This window comes from Manduca sexta, chromosome 21 (genome assembly GCF_014839805.1).
Source record: "Manduca sexta isolate Smith_Timp_Sample1 chromosome 21, JHU_Msex_v1.0, whole genome shotgun sequence".
Lineage (NCBI taxonomy): Eukaryota > Metazoa > Arthropoda > Insecta > Lepidoptera > Sphingidae > Manduca > Manduca sexta.
The window spans coordinates 8683084-8707917 of NC_051135.1; the positions used below are offsets into that span (position 1 = coordinate 8683084).

The following is a 24834-nucleotide window of genomic DNA, read 5'->3' on the forward strand; positions in this document are numbered from 1 at the left end:
AATATAAAGGTTTATTGAAAAGTAAAATTAACAAAACCTGAGATAATATAATCGGCATATAAATTTTTGTAATGGTACACTAAACCGATGAACTCACATATTTGCGGCTAGAAGGGTATATTTTACATCCGCCCGGATAGCGACCACCATACACAAGGTATTAAAACCCGCCATAGTGGCCCTCGTAAGTGTGTCGCGTTTCGGGACCAGCCTGTGTATATGTAGTTAACACAGGCCGGCATAATTGTGTCGACTGTCATGGGGTAATCGTCTTTCGTCAAGCGAAATTCTATCGGACCCCCCTTCCACTTACCATTAGGTCAGTGGGGTCCTTGTGCCGTACACTTAAAAATAACATAATGACGGAAACTGATTTGCTGTACTACAGAAATGTCCATAATTTTAAATAAATATAATTTCTTTTATTTTCTGCCTTCTTAGTTCTTCACAATAAAAAGCCTTGTTATTTTTAAATTGGCAATAACACACCAGTTTCTTACTGCTAAGAAACTCTGTCCCTTGCATTGCACATGCATTTCAGCAAAAATATAAAGCTGAAATGTATTTAGACGGACTTGTAAAAAGAGAATATTTACTTTTTACAAGCCTGAGTTAGCAAATGCCGAACAAGTTTCTAAAATGGCAGACACACAGTTCTCTATAAAGTGAAGATCTAACTATATCGTATTCACACGAAATAGAATAATTTACATTCGTGATTTTTACTTTAAAGTTTGCCAAACTTATATGGTATAAATTAGTTTTTATTTCTTTTATATACTGTAGTCCCTATCCATGCAGTCTCGATATATAGAACATTTTTTATGACGTCGCTTCGTCGCGTTGTAAATTCAGCGATGCATGATTTGGAATATATAGGTTTAGTTTCAGATATGAATTGATATTCAATTTTGTGTTGGACCCTAGGTGATATTTTGAATGGAACGAGATTTTTGTATTAACTGATTAAAGTTAAAGGTGATTTTCAGTCAAATCCGATTTCAATATTTCGTTTATTCCTCAATTACTCCATTATTCAGTCTATGCTTTTTACAGATAATCATTTGCACGCGGCTTAGCCAGTGTGATGACTTCTCTTTAGGAAAGTTCAAAAACCTTGAGTAATAGAAATATATTAAGATCGCTCTGTAAAATCTACCTACCTATATTGATGATAAGTGACATAGATTATTCTTTACCTTTATTTTCTATTCTGGCAATTACTCAAGTTCTATCCGCTCTTATATTCGATAGACGAACTTGAATTAACAGCGACATCTGAGAAACAACGCTTAAACTATTTTCAATGAATTCCGACCAGCTTAGGAGTAATAGGATGAATTGGTAAACTGATTTCACCGGGTTTCTTTAATTGACTGCTCGTAATTCATTCAATGATTCGTTGCCTAGCAACGTAATTTGATTTCACTGTCTCTCACTTCAGGGGCCAAATTAAAAGGTCGCCTTTTTCAAGTTTCCATCTTCACAGTTATTGTGCTTGTCTCGGTTTTTAATTGATTTCTAGCTCTCGATCTTTCTAATTGTCTTTGTTTGATTCTTGAATATTATTGCGTTTTTTATCTTCTGTGAAGTAAATACAGCCAGGCACAAAAGAAGCTGAAAAACAAAACTGCAAATAAATACCCACACGTTAAGTTTTATGGAAAAGTTTTTTTTTTAAATGGAACAAAAGTATGTATGCTACTTTAAGTTTCTTTGTTCATCTACTTATGTGTGACTATAGATACTGTTCTTGATAAAAGTTATGACACATTCTTATGTTTCCAGAAGATAGTATAATTATATGGTGTTTATCACTTTCCTAAATTACTTCCTTACATTAAATCAATTAATTTTTGAGTGAAATTCATAACTCTAATCAACCTACTTGTAGTAAACTTGAATATTATATGTACTGTTCATGTACCTATTAAAGTAAATAAATAAATAAACCTAGTTCACTCCTTATTTTTTTCATTGGTAAAGCCTTTAGATGTAATATAAGTAAAATTATTTTAGTAATTTTGAAAGTCACTACTTGGAACTACAACACACAAGACATATTATAAACATGTATTTTTTTCTCTATTTTATTACTAAACTGTTTTTTTATATTTAAATCGAAAATAAATATTCATGAAATATATTTTTCCTCACAAACAACTTATTACGATACAGAATATTTCAATCGGCACAAATCCTTCAACAATCTATTCGTTTTGTAAGCGGAACTACTGCGGAATCCTTAAGTAAAAGTGTTAAAGTTTATTTTTCTCACGTACTGAAAGAGAATAGGCAACATATGAGCGCGTTGGCAATGCGGTCACGGATATGTCTGAAGGCACAGGTGAAAATATCCTTTATGCTTGGAACATACGGTGTAAAATACGGAGCGGACACTCTGACTATATTTTTAAGTAGAAAAAGAACTTTTTTTATGGTAACCACCATACCATGTTTTGACGTATCATAAGTACATCTTTGTTCGCCTACGTGATAAATAAAATATTTTAATTTATTTTATTTTAAAACATAATATTAAATTAAATATTATTTGTACTATTGAAAAAACATTATAAATCGCAGACTGGCGCCAGCCTGTGTGTGTGTTGATCGGTATTATCCTGGCAGTCGTTAATGAGCGTAAGTTATTCGGTTGTTTTATATAAAAAATAGTCAGAAAAATGGTTTGAGTAATAATTATTTATACATTAATCAGATCAAAATAAAATAATTAGTCGACAATTCGAAATCGACATTTGCATCCCGTCAGAGTAGTCTTGAACTAATTGAATACAGGGTACAAAGGCTAAAATTATGCGCCGCAAAACGTGAATAGTGGAAAAGTAATTTAATGACGTCAAACACTTTTATAATATTTTTACAACAAATAGGAGCACCTTACAAGCGTTAACATAATAAGTCTCTTAACAAGCCTATATATTGTATAATCCGAACGGGCGCGTACACAATAGACAACCGTATGTTTCCAAATCCATACCTTATTTTCACACTTGACAAAGCATCCCCTGATTCCATACACGTAATGCTGTCTCGTTTATATTGACATTTTATAACCTAACCCACTGTATTCCACGGTATATTTATTTTTATGGGGAATTTACAGCCCTTGTCGCGCTATGGGATTATGAGATTTTTACTCGACCAAATTTTTCTTATCACTGTTACTTGTCGCGGGGTTGCGGAAAAACCCCGTGGAATGGTAATCTTCAAAAGGGTTATGTGGAACGAGGGAGCTGTTTGAAACGATTATGTTTGCTCAGTTGTGTACTTTTATTATGATGTCAGTGAAATAGTTGTTGATAGATAATGATGGATAGGTACGACTACAAAGAAGGCTTCATGTAACGTTATTTTTTCTCTTTATTAGGTCCACAAAACTGGTTACATTTAACATTCATAAAATAAAGTTTACAGTGCAAAATTCAAAATATTTACAACCTTCTTGAAGTGAACACGACATGCACAAATTAGAAATAACATAAATGAGAAAGAGAAATTGATAAATCCATATAAGGTACGCGGTACAAATTGTGTTTGGGTTAAATTATATATTTAAACATGTTTCTGAGGCAGGCGAACCAAAAAATATGTAATAATTAAAAATATTGTGTGTGTTATGGCAGGTAGACGATTATCACTTAGTTAGAATCACGTTGTAGATTAAAATATCTGTGATCATTCAATGATCGAAATTGGACTGTTGAATTAAATATATTTGTAATAATTTTTATTTTTGTACACTCTATCTAAACTTTAAATATGCTAAATATCACACTCCTCGGTGCGCAATGCGTTTGAAAAGGGGTACAAAAAATTAATATAACAATAGGGGGCCCTATTCCACGCGGGTATATCCGTCTTTTTGCAATCGCTCTAATCGAAGGACAGCTTTGATGGCCGTATAGGTAAATAGTTGAGTTTTGGACTCTCTTACCTATCGAAGCTGTCCTTCGAATGGAACGCCTGTAATTGCAAAAAGACGTATTCGCCTCTATAGACGGAATAGGGCCCTGAGATAGCAGTCGCTGTAGCTATTTGGTCCCACAGTTTAATCTTATTTTAAAATTCGAACGAACTATTTCAAAGTTCCATTTTCGGACAACCTGGATTTTCTCATAAACCCATTCTATACAGCTACTGTTATTCAAAGTTGTGAACTAAATTTTCATGCAGAGTCTAAGCTCATGTGGGTACGTAAGCCTGATGAACGTGCAAAATAGAGCCTCAGATTTTAAGTTAAGTGAATATATAAATGTCAATTACTCATTTCAAAACTATTGATTATTATCGAAAATTAATTTATTTTCTATTTTGAGGTGAATAATTGATATTTATATTTTAAAGACGAGACGAGCTTGCCGTTCGCCGGATGGTAATCGATACGACCGCCTATAAACACTAAAAACGCCATCCCACACCTTGAATTACAAAGTATTGTTTGGTATTCCACTGCGTTTGCCATCCTGAGACGTAAGATGTTAAGTCTCATTATGTCCAGTAGTTACACTGGCTACAATGTCCTTTAAATCGGAACACAACAGTGACTACACACTGGTGCTGCTTGGCGGCCAAAATAGACATTGCGTTGGTACCTACCTAGGCGGAGTCTCATATAAGAGACCTACCACCAGTAAACTTAACTTAAAAACTTCATACTGCAACTAAAGCATTTTGCAGATGAGATTTTGTTCTTAGGGACCGTCGATATATTTAGAGAATATTTTAACTTAAACCTATTTCAGCTGATTTTTTTTTTATTTGCGACAAAATGTAAAAACGCCCTTAAAGTTACCAACTGTAAGGTATAATAACGCGAAATGAGGGTAATCAGACATCCCTTGTCATACCTGAATAGCGTAGTGTTACGTACTATAATGTCGGCAAACTCTACCAACATCCGGGCTTTGAGCCAAATCATTTGTGCGTCAGCGTGTTAACAAAATAACATAAGTCATAAGCTTAAGCGGAAGTAAAAAATATTTATACACGAATTGAAGATTTATCTTACAGAGGATTGTAAAATATTTATACTTTATGCATAAGGTTTAATTAAAGATTTATCTCAAAATTACCTTAATTTTTCACAATGGCTTCTTCAACATTTCGGATATATTCCATTATTCACACTGCGTGCATAGCGAGTCTCATCCTGATACATAAATTATAAGTCTCATAATTTACGTACGTTAGCTACAATGACTTTCAATATAGAACACACCGTTTGCATATTGTTATCCTCCTAAAATAGACAAAACTGGGATTCCTATGATTATCTCGTGGTGCATTCTTCAAATGTGTCAAGAAAATATCATCTAATTCTTTACATAAAGGACTAACAAAGAAAGAAAAATTATCAATATAACATTTTAAACTGTTCATTAATTACTGTCACGTCAATTTCAATTATATTTTAATCAAATTTGCATATCAGATATTATTTTTTAGAAAATTTAATCGCTATCTTTTATAATTTAAAACGACGTGCTTACATCGCAAAAGGTCGCACGTAAAAAACTTGTTTTCACTTGTTATCATTACCCAGCACTTTATGCTTACCGTTTACTTGAATTAGCCTCGACCTAGGTCATGCGTTTATACACAAATATTTTTAAGAGCATTTTATGTTGAACAAGTGCAATTCGTGTCCAAAAATGCTGAAGTGTTCAATGCTTATGTACTAACTACTTTGCTTTTGCATTCGGCTCGACTTACGTGAAATAGTTTTTCCGGATAAATTTTCCCGGGATAAAAAATAGCCATAGCACTAAGGAGTAATGTGTCTTCATATCAGTGTGAAAACTTTCAAGATCTGTTAACTAGTTTCTGAGATAAACGTGTGACAAACAAATGACTATTAAGCGTAGTGATTGGTTTATAAATAATAGGATACCAGGATGAACAGAGATATATATTGCGACAACGTTGTTACAAACGCCATGGGTACAGACAGAGAGGAGAAAGGTGTGACGTTTTGTCAAAACGACATTAGTGACGTGCTCATGGTTTATATTTATTTATTACGTTTGCAATAATCGCCTAACACTATTATTAAAAAGTTAAATCTTGAGATATTACTCATAATTGACATCGATTTATTATTACGGCTCATAGACTCATGTCGAAATTCAGTCGACAGCTGACCTCGTGCAGGCTACGCAGTAGACAATACAACGCGACGGCCTAATTCAAAGCTTTTATCGACATTAATGGCATTTGGTAATGACGTCACTTCAGTCCCGATTTGCTTAATGCTCAAAATCTAAAACGGAACGTTGAAATGTACGTGACATTTGATCTTATTATAAGTATTGAGGAAAAATTTAACCGTTTCATGTTTAATGAGTGGGTTGAATGAAAGTAGTCAAAGAATGTTTTGTGAAATATTTTTAAAGGTGTTATTAACGATTCTTCCCGTCTTAAATGGGTCTAATAGTTATTTTTTTTATTGCTTTGAATGACTAGACGAGCTTGCCGTTCGCCTGACGGTAAGCGATACGACCGCCCATAAACAGTAGAAACACCATCCAGCAAATTGAATTACAAAGTATTGTTTGGTATTCCATTTCCTTTCTATACAAAAATGTCCATGCAAAAATGAAGGATAGTATAATGTAAATTCATGCTAGATACAGTTCTATGTAAGGCTTTTATTGAATAAATTATGGACTGGTCAATTTTCAGGTCATCAATATAAATTTACTGTGAATTCACTTGAAAGAATTTACAGAAAATAAAAACATTTGCCTTGATCCAACAGAGCTCTTTATTTTTAAAGCTTTACCTCTACTATTTGTTTTATAAAGTTCGTTGGCTTTCAATTCGTATTTTAATGTCCTTAATCGTTATACTATCCAAAAATTAATTACTCTGATTTTTTTATAAATGAACCACAACATAATTAGTTAAATATAAAGTTCGTTAACTTTCAATTCGTATTTTAATGGCCTTTATTTTTACATTATCTAAAACTGATTACTCTTTTCAATATACTTAATAAATAAAAAAAATGATTCAAACAAAATTGAATACATCATGAATTTAAAACTGTAATATTTTGTTATAACAGAGTTGATACTAAAAAAACTCTAACAAAAAATCATTTACCCACAAAAGGGTTTTTGTATAGCACAAGTTTCAGCAAAACCTCTAGTAGTGGTAAGGGTCTAAGTAACAAAAACCCGAGCATTTCATCAATCAACGTCCTATCTGAATCAGACCTTAGGGGATTCGGCTAATCCCTGCTCTATGCTGTTAATCCTTCGCAATTTACCACCTTCCTGTGAACTATTCAACAGTTGATCTGGATAATGAGATGAGGCGTTAATTAGCTTTATCTATGGCCTGGATTTGCTAAAGGAAAACGTTTAACGATTTAAATAGCTTAATGAAGTGTTATAAAAACATTATGCTAGTATTTTTTTATATACAAATACGACAAAGTGGCAAAGTCCAATAGAATGTCGACTAACGAGTGATGATACCACTCGACAGTCGACACAATTGTGCCGGCCTGTTGGAACGGCTACATAGGTTTAGATAAAATTTGATACACGGATAAATCAAGTCCTGGATCAATACATGGGCTATTTTTGCTGTAAATTTGTCTCTATGGAGATTTAATATGTCTTTTAAATGAGTGGCGCTGATATCGTATTGGTGGCGCTGTAGATCGCTCCAGTGTTTTAGAGTCTTTTGTAGCGGGAAAGGCTTTTCACGTGGGCGGAGACGCGAGCAACACCTAGTACTTCATATAACTGGATTATGTCATCAGCAGTAGTAAATTAAACTATATGCAAAAGTACACGTGGTAGCATTCACTTTAATAAACTGCATCCGCTATAATACAGCTCAATATATTATGGACCAAATATAGCATTGAGTTGCTCTTCGATATTTTAAGTCTTTCCTGCAAATACCTCAGCTTCTTCAACTAAAACCGCATAATCACTCTTGTTGATAACTCACGGGAACTAATCTGAAACACGAACTCATGTATAATAGTCATTAGGCTCAAAGGTTTGAGTGTGCTAAGATGTTTCCGCCAACAAACATGCTGGTGTTTATTAGATTGAATCGTACTTAGTGATAGAACTTGGGCCATTTTGATTATTAGGATTAATTTTATCTTGTATATTGTCATCGAATGGGTAGATTTTTATAATAATTGTATTCATTTTTATGTGTTTGGCGTATACAATAAAGTGTTTCATTCATTAATTAGATTTGTTTAAGTGTTACCACCTCGTTAGTCAAGAGTAGTAGCTCAACTTTCACGGCATGGACAGCAATGTAAAAGGAACAATTCAGTCTACCCTGGTCATTCATTAATAAATTATTGTTATGCTAACTCAATTTAGTGACATTGAATTTAGACTGTAATTATTACGATGTGGATTCCTTTTTCTTCTTCAAAATGTCTCCACCGACTCAGACACGATGTGATTTTATATCAACAGAGTACAGTAATGACTGTAATTAATATACTTTGGTAGGTATCAATATTTATATTTAACAATAATCAAAATAAACTAATTATAACAGAAAACCTACTGCAGAAGTGCGATATCACGAAAATGAAAATTTTCACATTGCAGACACATTTTGCATTTTACAACACATATGTTAGCTTTATGGTAAAGTATCTCGGCTTATTCATGGACTTGGAAGAGATTGAACCCGTGTCTTGAATTGAATTTCAACGCTTAGCATGTCTTTTCATCGTATATTGATCTATGAAAATATTATTTGTCAAACATTCAACGTCGCGCTATTTTACATGCTCATAAAGTATTTTACGCTTTTTTGGAAGATCATCTCTTAAGAGCTGCTTTTAAAAATACATAAATTATGACCAGATGTAAACATTTTTAAAAGGAACTTCAAAATTTTTTACGCCATCTGATCGTATAAAGTGGCCTTAGGTTGAAAAAAGGCTGTATATTTTCACTTAAAGTAGTTTTATATCCTTTAGATTATTTATTTAGTTCACTATCTATATTACATTTAAGTGAATATTATGTGTAATAAAACTCCCAGCGAACTATTTGTGGAAACCGTATTTATAAAGTGAATAACTACCTACTTTTATATAAATTAATGTAACCAAATGTATTATAACTACGTACATCTATTTTATTTATTTTTATTTTATTTTACAATTTTAGGAAAGCTTACAGACTAATTATAAAAAAATAAATGTTTAAAATTAGCTATGTTTCAAGTTTGCTGATAACAAGCTTCCACATATATATATATATATCTATATAAGCATGTACCACTATAAAAAATATTAGGTAATAAACAAAAAAAATATAATTGAAAATAAAACTAGCTTAATTATAACATGGATAGGCATAATAAAAAAGAAAACAAACAGAGAATGGAAAGAACTAAAATTAATTAAAAATATAAATGTAAATATAATTGTACAGTTTGAGTTGAACAAGGTGTATGTTAGTAGTATTATTTTAATTACTGATTGAAAAACAATTTACTCATATTGCGCCTTACTGCCAAATTACTAGAGCAGAATAAATCAAGATCTAAATGACAAGAAGCCTCATTGAATTTACTTGCACTGCGTTGCAAGAAAGCATTGCGTCTATAGTTGGTAGTTGCAAATGGTACGTATAATAAAGATCTTTGTCGCAGCATAGCTGAGTTTGTACGTATCGATATCCCACTCAAGAGTTGCTCACAGTCAATATTACCATTAGCAAGGTTTACTAGATAACATATGTCATTTATGTCGCGTCGTAAGTAGATATATCTATGTAGATAACTAACTGTGTATTATTTATTATTCAAGAATTTAGTTCAATTATCTAAACATTTCTTATTAACAATGAATAAAATCAATCAACCCATTAGCGGAATGGATATATTTTTTTAAAATGAATCGTCATACATAGATTAAACGTCATGACTACTATTTCGGCAGACTTAATTCCGACTGGAAGCGACGCAAATAGCCAAAATCGGACAATTCGGCACTGGCTAAGGGGCGTCAGAAATCCTGTTAGTTCGAAAATTCCCTCACGGCTTCATCACTAGTCTTTAAATCTTTGTGTTCCAATCCTGACTAGGCAGCTAGAACTAATTAGGAATTCTATACTATAGAACCAATTACATCACGCCATCACACGAATGTTGGTGTCCTGTTTCTATTCATAGTGTAGTTGTAAAGCTCAGAGTAACGGTAAATTATATTAGCATCAATATTAATGGGAAGATAAAATATGTAAACTAAAATACGTTGAGTAAAATTCTATGAGTACGCCATATAAAATATAGGAAGAAAGAAAGAAAGTATATCACAGTATTCATAATAATACCTACTTCCTCTTTAATGAGTTAGTATGTCTTAAGGAAGTAACCGAAAATGGAAAGACCAATGTTTTATTGCCACGTTAGGATCAAAATTCGTATTTTGGGATCAAAAATACTATTATTAATCTAGTAAATATTGACATCATTCCTTGCTCCTGTACCCCGATTACTCATAACTCATAAAATAGATCAGATTAGTGAACTTTGTATTCGCATAGTCACGTGAAAATTAATGTGAGTAACATGTAGATATAAGCAAGCGCTCTAGTAATTATGTCAGTATTTATAATCTTGTAACAAGCTTCATCAATAAATTGTCACTTCACGAACCCTGTACTTCTCATTAGGCAGCCCGAACATAGCCTTAAGCCAACATACGGACACCTATCTCTCCGTACATCGAGACAGCTTAACTCCTATAACTGCCACTGTTTTGAACGTCGAAATATTAAAGAGAACAGTACACCGACGTAAATGTTGTATTCAGGAATATATTTTACTATATGACCACATGTTTTTATTACACACAAAACCACACCTGTAAACCTCATAAAACGCTCATGCGGATTCCACAACTCCCTTTGTCCTGTAGAATGCAAAAATTTGCGCTGGGTATAATTCATTAGCATTCAGATCTCATCAGGCGTCCTGGGTTTTTGGATAAATGTTCGTATAAATCATTTTAATGTGTCCCGTTTCTGGAGAGAATAGTGACATGTCCAAATTTCGTGCTGTTACGGCATTATGGTTAAGATATGCTTTGTTAGTTATTGTTTCCAGCGTAGAAGTACGTATGTAACTAAAAATAATATAGTCTTTTACATTTGTGGATATTGTAGCGTTGGTCATACTCTGAGGTCGGAATACCTCCATAAGAATCATAAATTTTTTGAAACACGAAAGTCGTCAGTAGCGTACACTTTTCAATACATTCGGTACAAATAAGTACTTCCACTATAAGGTCTACCTACTTATATTCGCACTATATTCAATTATTATTTCTTATCTAATTTATGTTTTCTAATTTTTTACTCGTTCAACCATATAAGCATACCTTTATCAATCAATGCCGCTACATGTTGGTTTATACCTTCATATTTTTGAAAAAGTCTATAAAGATAATTAAATACTATATTTATTGTTCAAAAAGTATATTATTTTACACCTACGGCTTAAAATTGATCGACACTGAGAGCCTTTGTTCTTTACGTAGCCATTCGGCCAGAAGCGAGTATAGAATATGAAAAATCTTTTAATACAGCAGAGTATTAAAGTAAAAATTACTGTACACAAAATTCGCAGATTATTTGTAGCGTAACAGGCCGAGTAATTATTTTGGTGTTTACTCATAACGGTACAGCCGAGTAAAACTGCGTTAGCGAGGCTATTATTTCCGTAAACCGCAGACTTAACTGACTTTGAAATGAACATGATGGATCCTGTCAACTGAGCATATTCGAACTAAAATGACGATTTAGATACAATTAATGTATGGACAAATATTGTAACTGACATTTGCATAACCTATACGTAATGTATAAAAAACGTTTTCATATATTTTCCGGGATAGATAGTAGCCTATGTCCTTCTAAATGCCTCAAACCATCTGTTTTTGAGTTTATCGTGTTCAGACAGGCAGACAGATACGGTAGGGGATTTATTATTTACAACTTTATAAAAGGAACGATTCCGTCATATGTGTTTGTTGTGTAACTTTAGCCGTTTACGCAGCGCACGCAACGGAAACTCTCAAGCAGATTCAAGACCCATGGCATATCTCTCTGTTTGAATTTACATGTGAAATTTTTACCATTTATCGGTCGCTTTGACGGTACGGTAAACATCTCGAAGAAACCTAGATACATAAGAATGTGTGTATATTCAACGTGTACTAGATCAGTATGGTGAACTAGGGCCCAAACAACAACAAATATTTAGGCTTCATTTCATCAAATATCAGAGTAATTTATCTTAAAACTTTATTCACGACTGTACACAAGTCCAATCCGAGGTTCGGCTCCTACGAATCTAGCACAATGAATAGAATAGTTTCCATTGTGTAACTTTTCGAAGAGTTACAGTACAGAAGTGTTTACTTCAATTGCTAACAAATTGACTTGCAAGTTTTACTGGCACTATGGGTATAAATTGTAATGGATAATTGGACTTACAACTATTGGACAAAACAATTTTGGAAAGAATGTCAAAGTTTGTGGAATTGTTAGAAGTATTTTGGTGGTGTCTTCGTTCTTTCAAAGTTACTAATTGGTGATTTTTTCCCCTGGTATTGGTATGGATTTTGTTTACGTGATTTATTTACTTCGAACATAACATACATAACATCACGCATTTTATCCCCGAAGGGGTATGCAGAGGCGCAACTAGGGCACTCACTTTTCGCCAAGTATGTTCCGTCCCATGATGTGATAGGGGGCGAGCCTATCGCCATATCGGGCACAAATTCCAGACTCCGGGCTGATACTGAGCAGAAAAACCCAAATATCACTTTACCCGACCCGGGATTCGAACCCAGGACCTCAGAGCGCTATTGTACCGGACGTGCAATACAACTACGCCACCGAGGCAGTCTATACTACTTCGAATATATTACTTCGAATATGAATAAAATTTTATTTTATCGTATATTATGGCAAAATGCTTTAGTCGTAAAAAGAACGTGTTTGATTCTCTTGTATGTAATTTTGTTCGAAACAGTAAATACCGTGAAAACCTTTTAAACAGAATATGAAAATTGGTTTATAAATTAAATTGCAATTTATAAGTATTATTTTATACAAAATATATTATTGGATAGTAGGGAAATGATGCTATCTCCTTCGCAAGCCTGTGTCATAAAAATAATGACGTCATTGGTCTCCGTTGAATCTTTTCTGTTATTTGACAAAATTACCGCTTTCATCCCAATAATCGCAATTTACCTCTATTAAAAACAATTCGACTTTACGAAAGTAATAGATTTGATATTCAAAAACATTACTAGTAAGGCTCCCCATAGGTTTAGGTAACCTTAATGATTTCTTATGTTTACGCGAATGTTATACATTAAAATTAAACTATTTATTGTATCGCGCTTGTTAATATTTTAATTAACTACTTTATTTTTTATTTTTTTTTGGAGAAAATTAAAATATAAAAATCGCGATAAAATCTGAAAACTAATTTAATTTTAATATTTAGGTAATTTAGTTCTTAAAAGACATAAAGATACAGGTTTTAATCCCTTAAACCGAATTTCAGAAAGTCAAGGACTGCACACAAGTGTATATTAAAGGAAACACGGCACAGAAGCCCGTTTATTTATCTTATACATTCGCCGTGTACAAGTTTTATTTGATTTCACGACTCGGAGGAAGCTTCACCGTTCAAACACGGTAACCGTACATAATTTCAAGGTTTGTTTACACCTGTGAAATTTAAATTACTGTCTAATGATTTCTTATGTTTACGTTGTTAGACATTGAGTAAAACTATTTTTCGTATTTTGTTGCGGTTTATTATAATTTTCTCTCGACGTTTCGAAGACTGCAGCCTTCATTGTCACTAGGGGATAAAACAGGGCGATAGAATCCAAAAAATAAATGTAAATTAATGTTCTTATAAATAACGGAGCGAAGTTTTGCAACGTATGTTAAGGGAGTAAAAATATGCATTTTTTATAGTGATGGTAAGTCACGTGGGGCCCAAATAGAAGTTATTTGACGAGAGACGTTTATCCCTCGCTAGTTGAAACAATTATGCCGACCTATTTAAAATGAGTTAATGTTTGTATATCTTTGTTGTTTAAATCGTCTGGTAAAACTTTGTGAGCGAATATTATCAGGAATAAAATTTAAAAAAAATTATGAGAAGGTAATTGAAATTCAAAGCAACGTGTTAAAAGCCGTAAACTAAATCTGATGATCATTCAAAATGCAGCAGTCAGCATTATAATACACTGTATATATATATTATTTTATTGATTTGAATGGACCTACGATCTGGCGAGGGTCGCCGGAGTCCGATGGATGAGGGTGCCCCAGAACCGGTCCCTGTGGCGCTCAATGGGAAGGCCTATGTCCAGCAGTGGACGATTCTCGGCTGAAATGATGATTTGAATGGCGAGATGAGCTTGCCGTTCGCCTGATAGTAAGCGATACGACCGCCCATAAACAGTAGAAACATCATCCAGCACCTTGAACTACAAAGTATTGTTTGGTTGTATTTTGCATGTAATTAATTAATACATCTATTTTATGTAGCACGGTTTTTATTTTATATTTTTATTGACAGACGTCTAGGAAAATATATAAAAGTTACCATAGAGTTCTAAGGCATAAAGTTCTAATGCTATATATAACACTCTCCCACACTTTAAATGAAAACAAATACATAAAAGAAACATCTTCTAACTAATTAATAAAATTAACAAATTATTTAACTCTCTCCTGCCTTTCAAAAAAAAAAACAAAAACTTGAAATAAATAAACTAAAACATTATATAATAAATCAATAGGTAGTCTTATTCTAAATCTTGACCACATTTAAGAAGTTGGTTGGCATGTCGTTTCCATTGCAACCCATCCACTTCTACTATGTAAGTTACACCTGGTACTAAAATCTCACAAATTTTACCTAACGACCAATTCTTTTTATTTTTCCTAAAATCTGTTACCATTACTTTCTCTCCTACTGTAAAAGCTTTAAAATTATCTTTACTATTTATTGTTGATATTATTTGTTCGCAGTCAACTTTGTCATTTACTGGATTAGGTCTTAGCAATGAAAAGCGACATCTCAACTCTCTTCCTAACATTATTTTTGCTGGACTTTGGCCTGTGGTTTTGTGAACTGTACTTCTATAATCAAACAGAAACAAATTACAACCAAATTCTAGTCTTTTTCCACTTTCTACAATTTTTATAACATGTGACTTAAAGGATTCTACAAATCGTTCTGCCAATCCATTTGTGGCCGGATAGTACGTTGGGGTGAAAGTCTGTTTGACTCCCACTATTTTACAAAAAGATCGAAATTCTTCACTAGTCCACGTAGGACCATTATCTGTGACTAGATGTAAAGGGTACCCATAACGAACAAAAATGTTTTTAAATACTTCAATAGTTTTTCACTGCGCTCGCCATCCTGGGACATGAGATGTTTAGTCTTATTAGTAGTTACACTGGCTACAATGTCGTTCTAACCGAATCACAACACTCACTACACTGCTGCTTGGCGGCTCAAATAGACATTACGGTGGTACCTACCCAAGCGGAGTTTCAAATGTGAGAGACCTACCCAGTAACTAACTACCAGGAAAACATATATTATATTTAGTATAAAGTACCTACTTCCAATCTAGTAAAGTGGAATATCTTTACCCTAACATGATATAAATTACAATATAAGTACTTAAAGTACTTCACCGCAACACGTTCTACCTTAACCAAGTTCAAAACTGGAATTATAGGATTCTTGGGTCGTTAGTTTGCGGTTGATTTGACCCGTCAAAGTTATGGTTAACTACAAGTTTGACATTGCCTAATAAAATTAATTATCAAATCTATTTTAATACGGGATAAAATCTGCTGTTGAAAAGTCTGATTTGTACTTGACCGGACTTGGTCGGCTCCGGTGGTTTTTTTATTACCTTCGCGGTACGACAGCGCTCTTAGATCCCAGGTTCGAATTCCGGTTCGGGGAAGGTGGTATTGTTTATTCTGATCAGCACGGAGTTTGGAATTTGTGTCTGATATACTCGCCTCTTATCACATCGTGTGCAAGAGCATCTCTAGCCGATGGCCTAGGGGTGGGGCAAGTTGATATAGAGAATAAGAAAAGTATGAATTGTAGGTAAAGTCGAGAGCACATGTCCCACGGAATATTAGGAATGTCTTTGGTGGCAGGGGGTCAGCTGCCCCTACCTGACCCCCTTGGCGACGCCCTTGATCATGGTACGGAAGGCACATGGCGAACAGTCCCTTTGGTGTGCCTTTACCCCTTCGAGCATAAAAGCGTGTCATGTTTTCATATTTCAACACCGTTTAATTGTAGGTCTACACTGTTCATGGCAAAACAGTTGTCGTAGAAAGATATCATGTGGCACATCGCGATCAGCTGGCGTATCTCTCGTAAGACAATGCGGTATAATTTTGAAGGCAGTTATGTATCTAGATAAGTAACCTGGTGAAACATTAAAATTAAACTACTTTCCGGATTTTATCACGGTTTTCTATATTTTAGTTTTCACCCGATGTTTCGAAGACTTTGCAGCCTTCATGGTCACGGGGGGGGGGGCTAAGCTGGTGAAACATATTCAGACTCAGTCACAATTTTTGACTCTTCAAAAAATACCTTTACTGAGAAAAAGAAACCAGCTTATGAATACTATTAACTAACGCTTTCCTGAGACATAAACCTGACATGCAAAATATGAAATAAAATGCAGAATTTGCCGGAGTTGAATCGTGGTCATGCAATTTCCTTACCACAGCACATTTCCTGACGGACTTGACTCCTTAAGGTGACATTTTTCAACAAACTTTTTTAAAATTAATACCACTGAATACACCCTCCCGACGCTAAGAGGTTACGAACAAACTTAATTGTTCAGTTCATAATGGCTTTACCGTTCAATGAGACCTTTATAAAGATTGTCTTAAGGCTGTTATTTGAAGTTTAATATTTTATTGACTGCAAAGTTATCGTTTTCGAGTGTAAATCTTCTTCCTTAGCTATTTACCGTCTACAAGACGTATTTACCACTTTATTTAACAAAACCACTGGCGTAACTTAAGATATTTAATATGATATTAAGTTTGTGACATTTTTGTAGCCTCTAAGGAATATTTGTTTATATTATTTTGTTTTTTCTTTTTGCGGACCGGCATGTGAAATGTGAATACTACCGCTGTTATAGTTGCTGCGATGAGCTGATTTTTGAAACGTCAAGTTTTGAACGTTTTGAAGGCCAAAACTTCCTCATTAGACCAATTCTCAAGATGTCAGTGTATCGAGCTATTTATGTAATGTTTGAATAATAAGCCTTTGAATATTTTTATGTAAGAAGAAAAACTAAGTAACCAAAAATGCATCTCGATTTTATCAAATTTAAGATAATTTAAATTATCCTTACAAATTATAAAAATTAAATCCCCCGCCGCGTTTGTACTTTGTATGTTGTTGACTGCCTCGGTGGCGTAGTTATAATTGTACATAGTACAAGTACGACTACCGCGCTGAGGTCCTGGGTTCGAATCCTGGGTTAGGCCAAAATAATTTTGACTGGGTTTTTCCATCTTAAAAATTACTCCGTCGCAGCTGGGAGTCAGGAAGTTGGCGGTGTGATATCCCCGTACTTAGGAAAGCACGTAACGTCGTTGGTCCTAACTCCTGTGCCTGATCTCACTCCGGTAATGTCGGATTGCCGTCTCACCGAACTATGAGAGTGAAGGAACAGAAAGTGCACCTGTGTATTGCACACACACTTGTGCACTATAATATATCCTGCGTACTTGGCTGATCTCCGTGGAGATTGGCCGCCGTGGTCGACATTCGGCTAGAAGGGATTCATTTACTTTGTATGTTTGTAATTCTGAACGCGATAAATTCAAACTACCGAACAGATTTAACGCACTTGTAACCGCTTATTAGACTGAACGCTTGTGCGTTGCTGTTCTTGACGTAATTTCGGAGTGATTCAAGTGCTCTTTGCGTCCGCGTCGTGTATTGGCAGCGATGCCATCGCCGGGACTGCTTGCGTCGCCTGAGCAACATCGTAAAGGAAAGACGTGTATTCCTTGAACCTTGTGCATTCCTTTTTGAGGCCCAGTTACATGGCACCTCCAATTATTAAGCTTAATCTGCCTTTAACGGAACATCTGTAATGAAACATTAATTGAAGACTACTATAAAATCTAGAAATATACAAATATGAATATTTATTCTAAAAACAGAACGTTGATGTGCATCAGATTGAAATCATTTTAGAGCAGTCACGAGTTTAAAATAAAAACGATTTAAATTGTACACTATGTTTCCCATCTCCGAACACGAGTTGGACGCGTGTCAGCATTTTAACAACAAATATAACAGCGGTAAAAACTTGAAAATAACAAATCCTAACAGACAACAACCAGTAAACAACATCACAGCGAGACAAACAACAGATCTTATTATGTTATCCCGTACCAGTAATAGTGTTGGGCGTCCCGGAACAAGAATTACAGACGCCGCTTGGGACCACTGAAACCCTCATTTTTCCAATCAGAGTTGGAAATATAACAGATTACTATGATGAAGGAAAACACACACTTTTATCACTGAATGATGTCAAAGATGCATCTATTGCATTTACAATTGCCGAGTTTATGTCTTATAAAGTGATAGGACAATTTATACATTCTAATTTCAAAAATCAAACGGTAAAACGAGCATATTAATCCACTGCCTCAGTAGGTTTGAATCCCAGGCAAAGTGATTTTGTGTTTTGCTGATAAATATCAGCCTGATGTCTGTTTGTACCCGATACGACAGTAGATTCGCCACTTATCATACTATGGTATGGAAAATATTATGGTGAAAAGTGGGTGCCCTACCTGCTTACCCCTTCAGGGTTAAAGGCGTGAAATGTGTGTTATTTATTAATTTGAATACAGAAAGTAACCAGTTGACTTGCCTGACAATGAAATCTTTACATCTCTTAGTATAATTGCGTTGCTCTCTTAGTATAACGTAGAAATATGATAATTGCTTGTTGGCCAAGCCCAAGAGTCCTATTATTTGACCCAGCAAATCTAAATAAATATGCGAGCCTGAATGTTTGTATAAATAGTATCCATTAAATTCTAGAATAAGTTCTTTAATTCTAAAGTTTCCTGCAAGTGATTCTAACTGATGAACAGTTTCTCTGAATATCAATTTGTTTAGTTAGAAACCTGCTAAGCTTCAGACTTAGATACTTTAATTAGAACTCACCGCTCCCCTGAAGCGTTCTTTTCTTTTCCACATCCAATTTAGTCCATTTACTGTTTCATCGCATCGGCGCCCGCAATTAATCTCAGGCGTTTCCTTTTATAAATCATTCAAGAGATATTTCCTTTGCAATCGAATAGACATTGGGTTCAATATTCACAATATTGATTTACTAATATGTGTGAATAAATATATTATTTGAATTTCATGGGTGGAAAATTAATTAGCAGATTACTTTTATTTTTATATTTAGTTTTTTTGGAGTTTTGGTGTGAAAATTGCGGTATAAATACAATAAACATTTCTTTTTACCAGTGATCCACGTTTCACGTGAAATACCCGCTATCTAAAACCTGGTATTTGAGATTCCTGCCTACTTTACGACAAAGAGGGCTTAAGCCTTAATCCACCACGTTGGCCTTGTGGGGATTGACAGACTTTACATACCTTCCAATTCTAATAGAGAACTCAGGCTTACAAGTTTCTCCACGATATTTTTCTTCTCTATTAAAGCGAGTGATAATTCACAAAGAATACACACATAACTTTTTAAAGATGTCTGAAGTTTTACTCTTCTTTCTTGGGTTTTGGACTTTCGGACCTTCGACTTGGCAGTCCATTTTACTTCCAACTAGGCTATCGTCTTTTTCTAATAATATAATTTGTTTTAATATAGAATTAATATGAATGATTAATGTAGTCTATTTATAATTATCAAATTAATTTTCGATTCCTATGTTATTGTACAAAAATCAAAATATTTTATTTAATAAATTAAAGAGGAATCTGTTTTCAAATACAAATCGATAATAAATAAACAGTCTCAAGTAAAGTGTCATTATTTTCACGGCTATTGTTTTTGTCCATTGTTTTAGTTTAGAAAGGACGACCGTGGTGAGAAATTATCGCAATAAAGGCATCTAATGGAGGCCTAAAATCTTTTGTCACAGACTTCCTATAACAAATTAATTATAATATTTCACTGTGGCCTAAAAATGTTGAGACTGAAGAGAATTATTCTAAGCTGTTTGACTGATTGAGTCAAAATGGGCTTAATGCTACTATTAACCCTAAAACTGGTAGAACGAATGATGAAAGAAAAGTTCTTGAGCTGTCAGTTCCAGTTGGAAAATAATAAAGCTATCAAGTTACTCAGAAACTATAATTGATTTGAACAATTCGATAATAGTTCAGTACTATAAACGACGTTGGAACATTGTAGAATAACGATATATTGCCGTACGAGATAACCTTCAGGCTTCAAAGCTTTTAGATACATAATCACTTCTACTACTTCTTCTACTTCTACTAAGGATATTTCCTAGTAACTACAGTAAATTAATATACATGAAAGACTGCTGATTGTATACATCACCTTCAATCCTCCACTTCTATTTCGTTTCATTATGTGTTTGTAGTATTTTTTAAATTGTGCCATTGACTTACTCTTAAATGGTACATAGACCCATATGCTGGTCTTATACCATTAAAATATAAACATAAATAAAAATAAGAAAGGAAGAGTTGTAGATAATGCACCGGAATATTTCTGGTGTCGATTTTTAAATTTTATCAATAATTGATTTATTGGAAAAAAGGCCATCGTATGGGTTTGAGTCGTTTTCAACATTAATTTCACGCAAACAACGAAATAGGTCATTTCCACGTAAACTATTAAATGGTCAAGTAATTTAATTTATGGAGCGGAACGCATATCTATCTATTGTATAAATCTATATAAATATTTCAGATAAAACCATCCCCACGTCTTTAACCATGAAGAGGTAGGTTATAATTTAGTCACTTTCAGTAGTCTATTATATTTCTGTTCCATAATGTGATTTTACTGCCATGTCAATCAGATTATAATATAATGTTCCACCCCCCTAGAGTGTGTTATAACAAACACGACACGTAAGTCCGCGTCGCTTAATTGTGTGGATTCTGATTGGTCAAGAGTCCAACGCGCGAGTCACATGTTAGCCTCTCGACCAATCATAATGAGACGATATGGACTGTCGTGTCGTATTTTTTGTCACTTTCTAACGGCTGTTTACGAAGTCGTAGGTATTATCGGGTAATCTGCTTGCTCGTCTCGACATTCTGTAGGATAAACATTCATCAAGCTTACATTTCTAGTGACATGCTGCAAATTATTGCTGCTGTAGTATATATCATATCCATGTAGGTAAGCCACGATCGATGAACCACGCACCTCAGGAATTATAATTCAAAGTGCAGACATCGAGAAGGCATTCCATACTTAAGCTATCTCTTCAATCATTGACATTTCCATTTATATGATAAAATTTCAAGTTCTGAATCAAATAACAAAGTTTTGCTTAATAAGTAAATATTTCATTAATATCAAAGTTTCTTTTCCATCTGAATGATTTTACATTAATTTCAGTAAAATCGCAATAGGTCAGACAAAATCACTTTGAAGTTGAAGATTAAAACAGTTTTCTGTAAATTTTATCTGATTTGCGTCCTTTGAGGCTGTTATGAATTTTCTTTGGAATTTTGATGTAGTTTTTGAATGAGTAAATAACTTTGGAATTTATGTAGCCTTAGTATTTAGATTAATATTATTCCAATGATACGGAAATGCACTGCCCTGTTTCCTAAGTTAAAAAAACCTTTCAGTATAATGTTTTTTCCTAATATTACTGATAGTTTTTAAGTATTACAGTAATTTAAATACTTACCTTGTGCGACAAGACCGCCATTTGTACTTTTTTCTTTTCTTTTTCTATTATTTTTTATCTCTGGTGTACAGTAAAGTGTAATAAATAAATAAAAATAATTTTCGGAAACTGTATGAGCACAAATTACAAATTGCCTACCCTTGACTTAAGATATATTTTAATATATTTGTTATCAAGTGCCTGCCTAAATTAATTGCCTTTTCATAAATTTATTCTAATTAATATTTTCAATCCCAGGGACTTAATCTTTCCAATAAATATAATTTATTTGTTAATATTCTCATAATTGTTACCTGACTTCGAAATCGTATAAAATAGTAATGTAAATTCTATAGAAACTATATTTAAAACGTTGTCGCTGATGATTTAGATAGTTTTCTTTTATTTACTTATTCAAAATCAAGTTAAATCAATTAGGTTTAATCAATTTTATTATTTTAATCGATTTAGTAAATGTTTGTAACATAAGTTGATAAAGGAACACCAGTGGGTAACTTGAAAAGTTATCTCAAATAAATTGTCGTAATAACTGTCAGAGAAAATACAATAAAAATATACTTAGTTTTTACACATGTACAACGTAACTTTTTAGTTTATGAAATGAATAATATATAATATTGGTTAATTTTCATTGCTATTGTACGCAAAATAATTAAATCAAGTTTTTATATTATTTAAACAATATTATTTCGAATAAAAATATTTGCGTTAAAATCATGTACAGCGCAAACAAATAAATATACCTGTAAAATTTATAAAGGGCATTCAAACCGTATCAGTTATTAATTTTAATTAAATTCGGGTTAACATCGCTGTTTACGGTTTACAGTCATTCTTCAGTGCAAATTTATTACGATAACCGGTGTTTTTCAACATTTCCTTTATAATAATGTCAGATATAAAAGCATGTATGAAGTTTTCGGGTAATAAATATGATGGAATGGAGGTAATTACTGCTCGGTACTGATGTGGAAATAAAGGTGATTTTTTTATATTTTGATGAACTATATTTGATAATAATTATTTTTTGATACAAATGGACATGAAGGCACTTCACTTTAGGAAAAGCGCGAGGACTGCCCAGAAACGGAAATTAGAGGCCGCCTTGGCGTCTGATGTCCTGGGTTCGAATCCCGGGTCGGGCCATAAATTATGGTGACTCGGTTTTTCCATCTTTAAAATTAGTCAGTCGCAGCTAAAGGTCAGAAAGTTGGCAGTTTAATAGCCTTATGCTTCAGAAAGCACGAAAGAAAGTGGGTCCTGCTCCTGGCCTTTCTTCGGTAATAATTTCTTGCGTACCTGGCTAATCTTATTGAAATTGGACGCCGTAGCCGAAGTTCGGCTAGGAGGGATCCATTCATATATAAATTACAGCTCCGTTTCAAGACATTTCGTGACTACAAATATCTCTACTTCTGCATCCCAAAAAATTCATTTAAAAACAATATATTCCATAACAAGGGGTGTAATAAAAAGGGCAATATTTTAATAAAATTGTAAGTTTTTTTCACTCAGTCCAAAAGAATGGCCGTTAAGTTTCCACTATAACTGATTAATTGTACTTTTTGTTTCATTTTCAATTGTTAACGAGGCATTAACCTGAAGTTACTCGTTCAATAGACGGTGCAGAGACAACGCCAAAACGTTTCAATAGACAAGTGCTTTACGTCTTTAAATTAATTTTATGTTCTTTATTTCATTCATTTTCGTCCTCACTAAGCCTTTGCTTTCACGATATTGCATTTAATTGCCATTAATATTTATCACTAATTTTTGTTTTTTATAAATTTAAATTAAAAAGGAGAGCGACCCGCTTACTTGACAGTCTAAAACGGTAGCAACACCATATGAAACTGACGCATTGCGTGTTACGACACTGCGTTTGTCGTGGGTTTAATGTTAAGTCTTATAATTGCAAGTTATTTAATATATTTCAAGAAATTGATTATCTATTAGGTTACTAGTATTATATTCTATCAAAAGCAAGAACTGGCCAGCTCGACTCATCAGTCGTACGTATTATTCGTACAACAAGCATCATGAAGTAAGAAGTCGTCCCTTCTCCCGATCATTCAGACTTGACATAGCTTCACACTTTTACTACCATTTTATCATTATTAATCCATCGTTAAAAATAGTCTGTCCCTGATTCCTAAGTAAACATTCGAACCATATAACAAACCTGGTCTAGTTACTAAACCACCTCAAGCAGATCCCAAAACATATTTGTCTGGACTTTTCTCGTATCCGAACGTGTTTGCCCTCTTTGCGCGTCCTTTAACTATTTACTCAAGGTATTTTTATTTGGCGCAGAAATCTTTTCATTAACATTGATTACTTAATGCGGTCGTTAAGTGCGAACGGCATATTTTCCTTCACTAAGTCTTACCTAGATTTTAAGTCGGACATTTGTCGCTCTGTAAATTATTTGCTTGGAATTTTAAAAACACATAGGTTACTTTGTGTTATGATAACATGGGTTTGTTGAAGCTGTGTGCAGCTTAAGAAACCTTAGTTATCTCGAGCACGTCGTAAGGGGTGACTTATCTCAAGATTTATAAAATTTCATCTCGAAATATAATATTTTAAATAACAGCAGTATTCTCAGTAATTATGTAAGTTTATGAAAGATTTTTGAAATTAATAGAAGAATACACAGATGGAATTGGACGAAATTTGTCATGCAGATAGAATATAGCCTAAACTATTAACTTTACTTCATTATATTCTATTTGTCTTGAATTAGTACACGGTGCCATTTTTTTTCTGGAAAAAGTGTGTTTACACAAGTGGAACCGTGCAA

General features: G+C 33.7%; 1 long non-coding RNA gene across 1 annotated transcript; it reads right to left on the bottom strand.

Moving 5' to 3' along the window:
* Positions 1 to 223: 223 nt before the first annotated feature.
* On the bottom strand, positions 224 to 5968 carry LOC115448041. The gene is made up of 3 exons (XR_003939068.2): positions 5737 to 5968; positions 5097 to 5263; positions 224 to 1617 (listed from the first exon to the last, which is right to left on the bottom strand). It is a non-coding gene; the product is annotated as an uncharacterized LOC115448041 (long non-coding RNA).
* Between the last annotated feature and the right edge of the window lie 18866 nt (positions 5969 to 24834).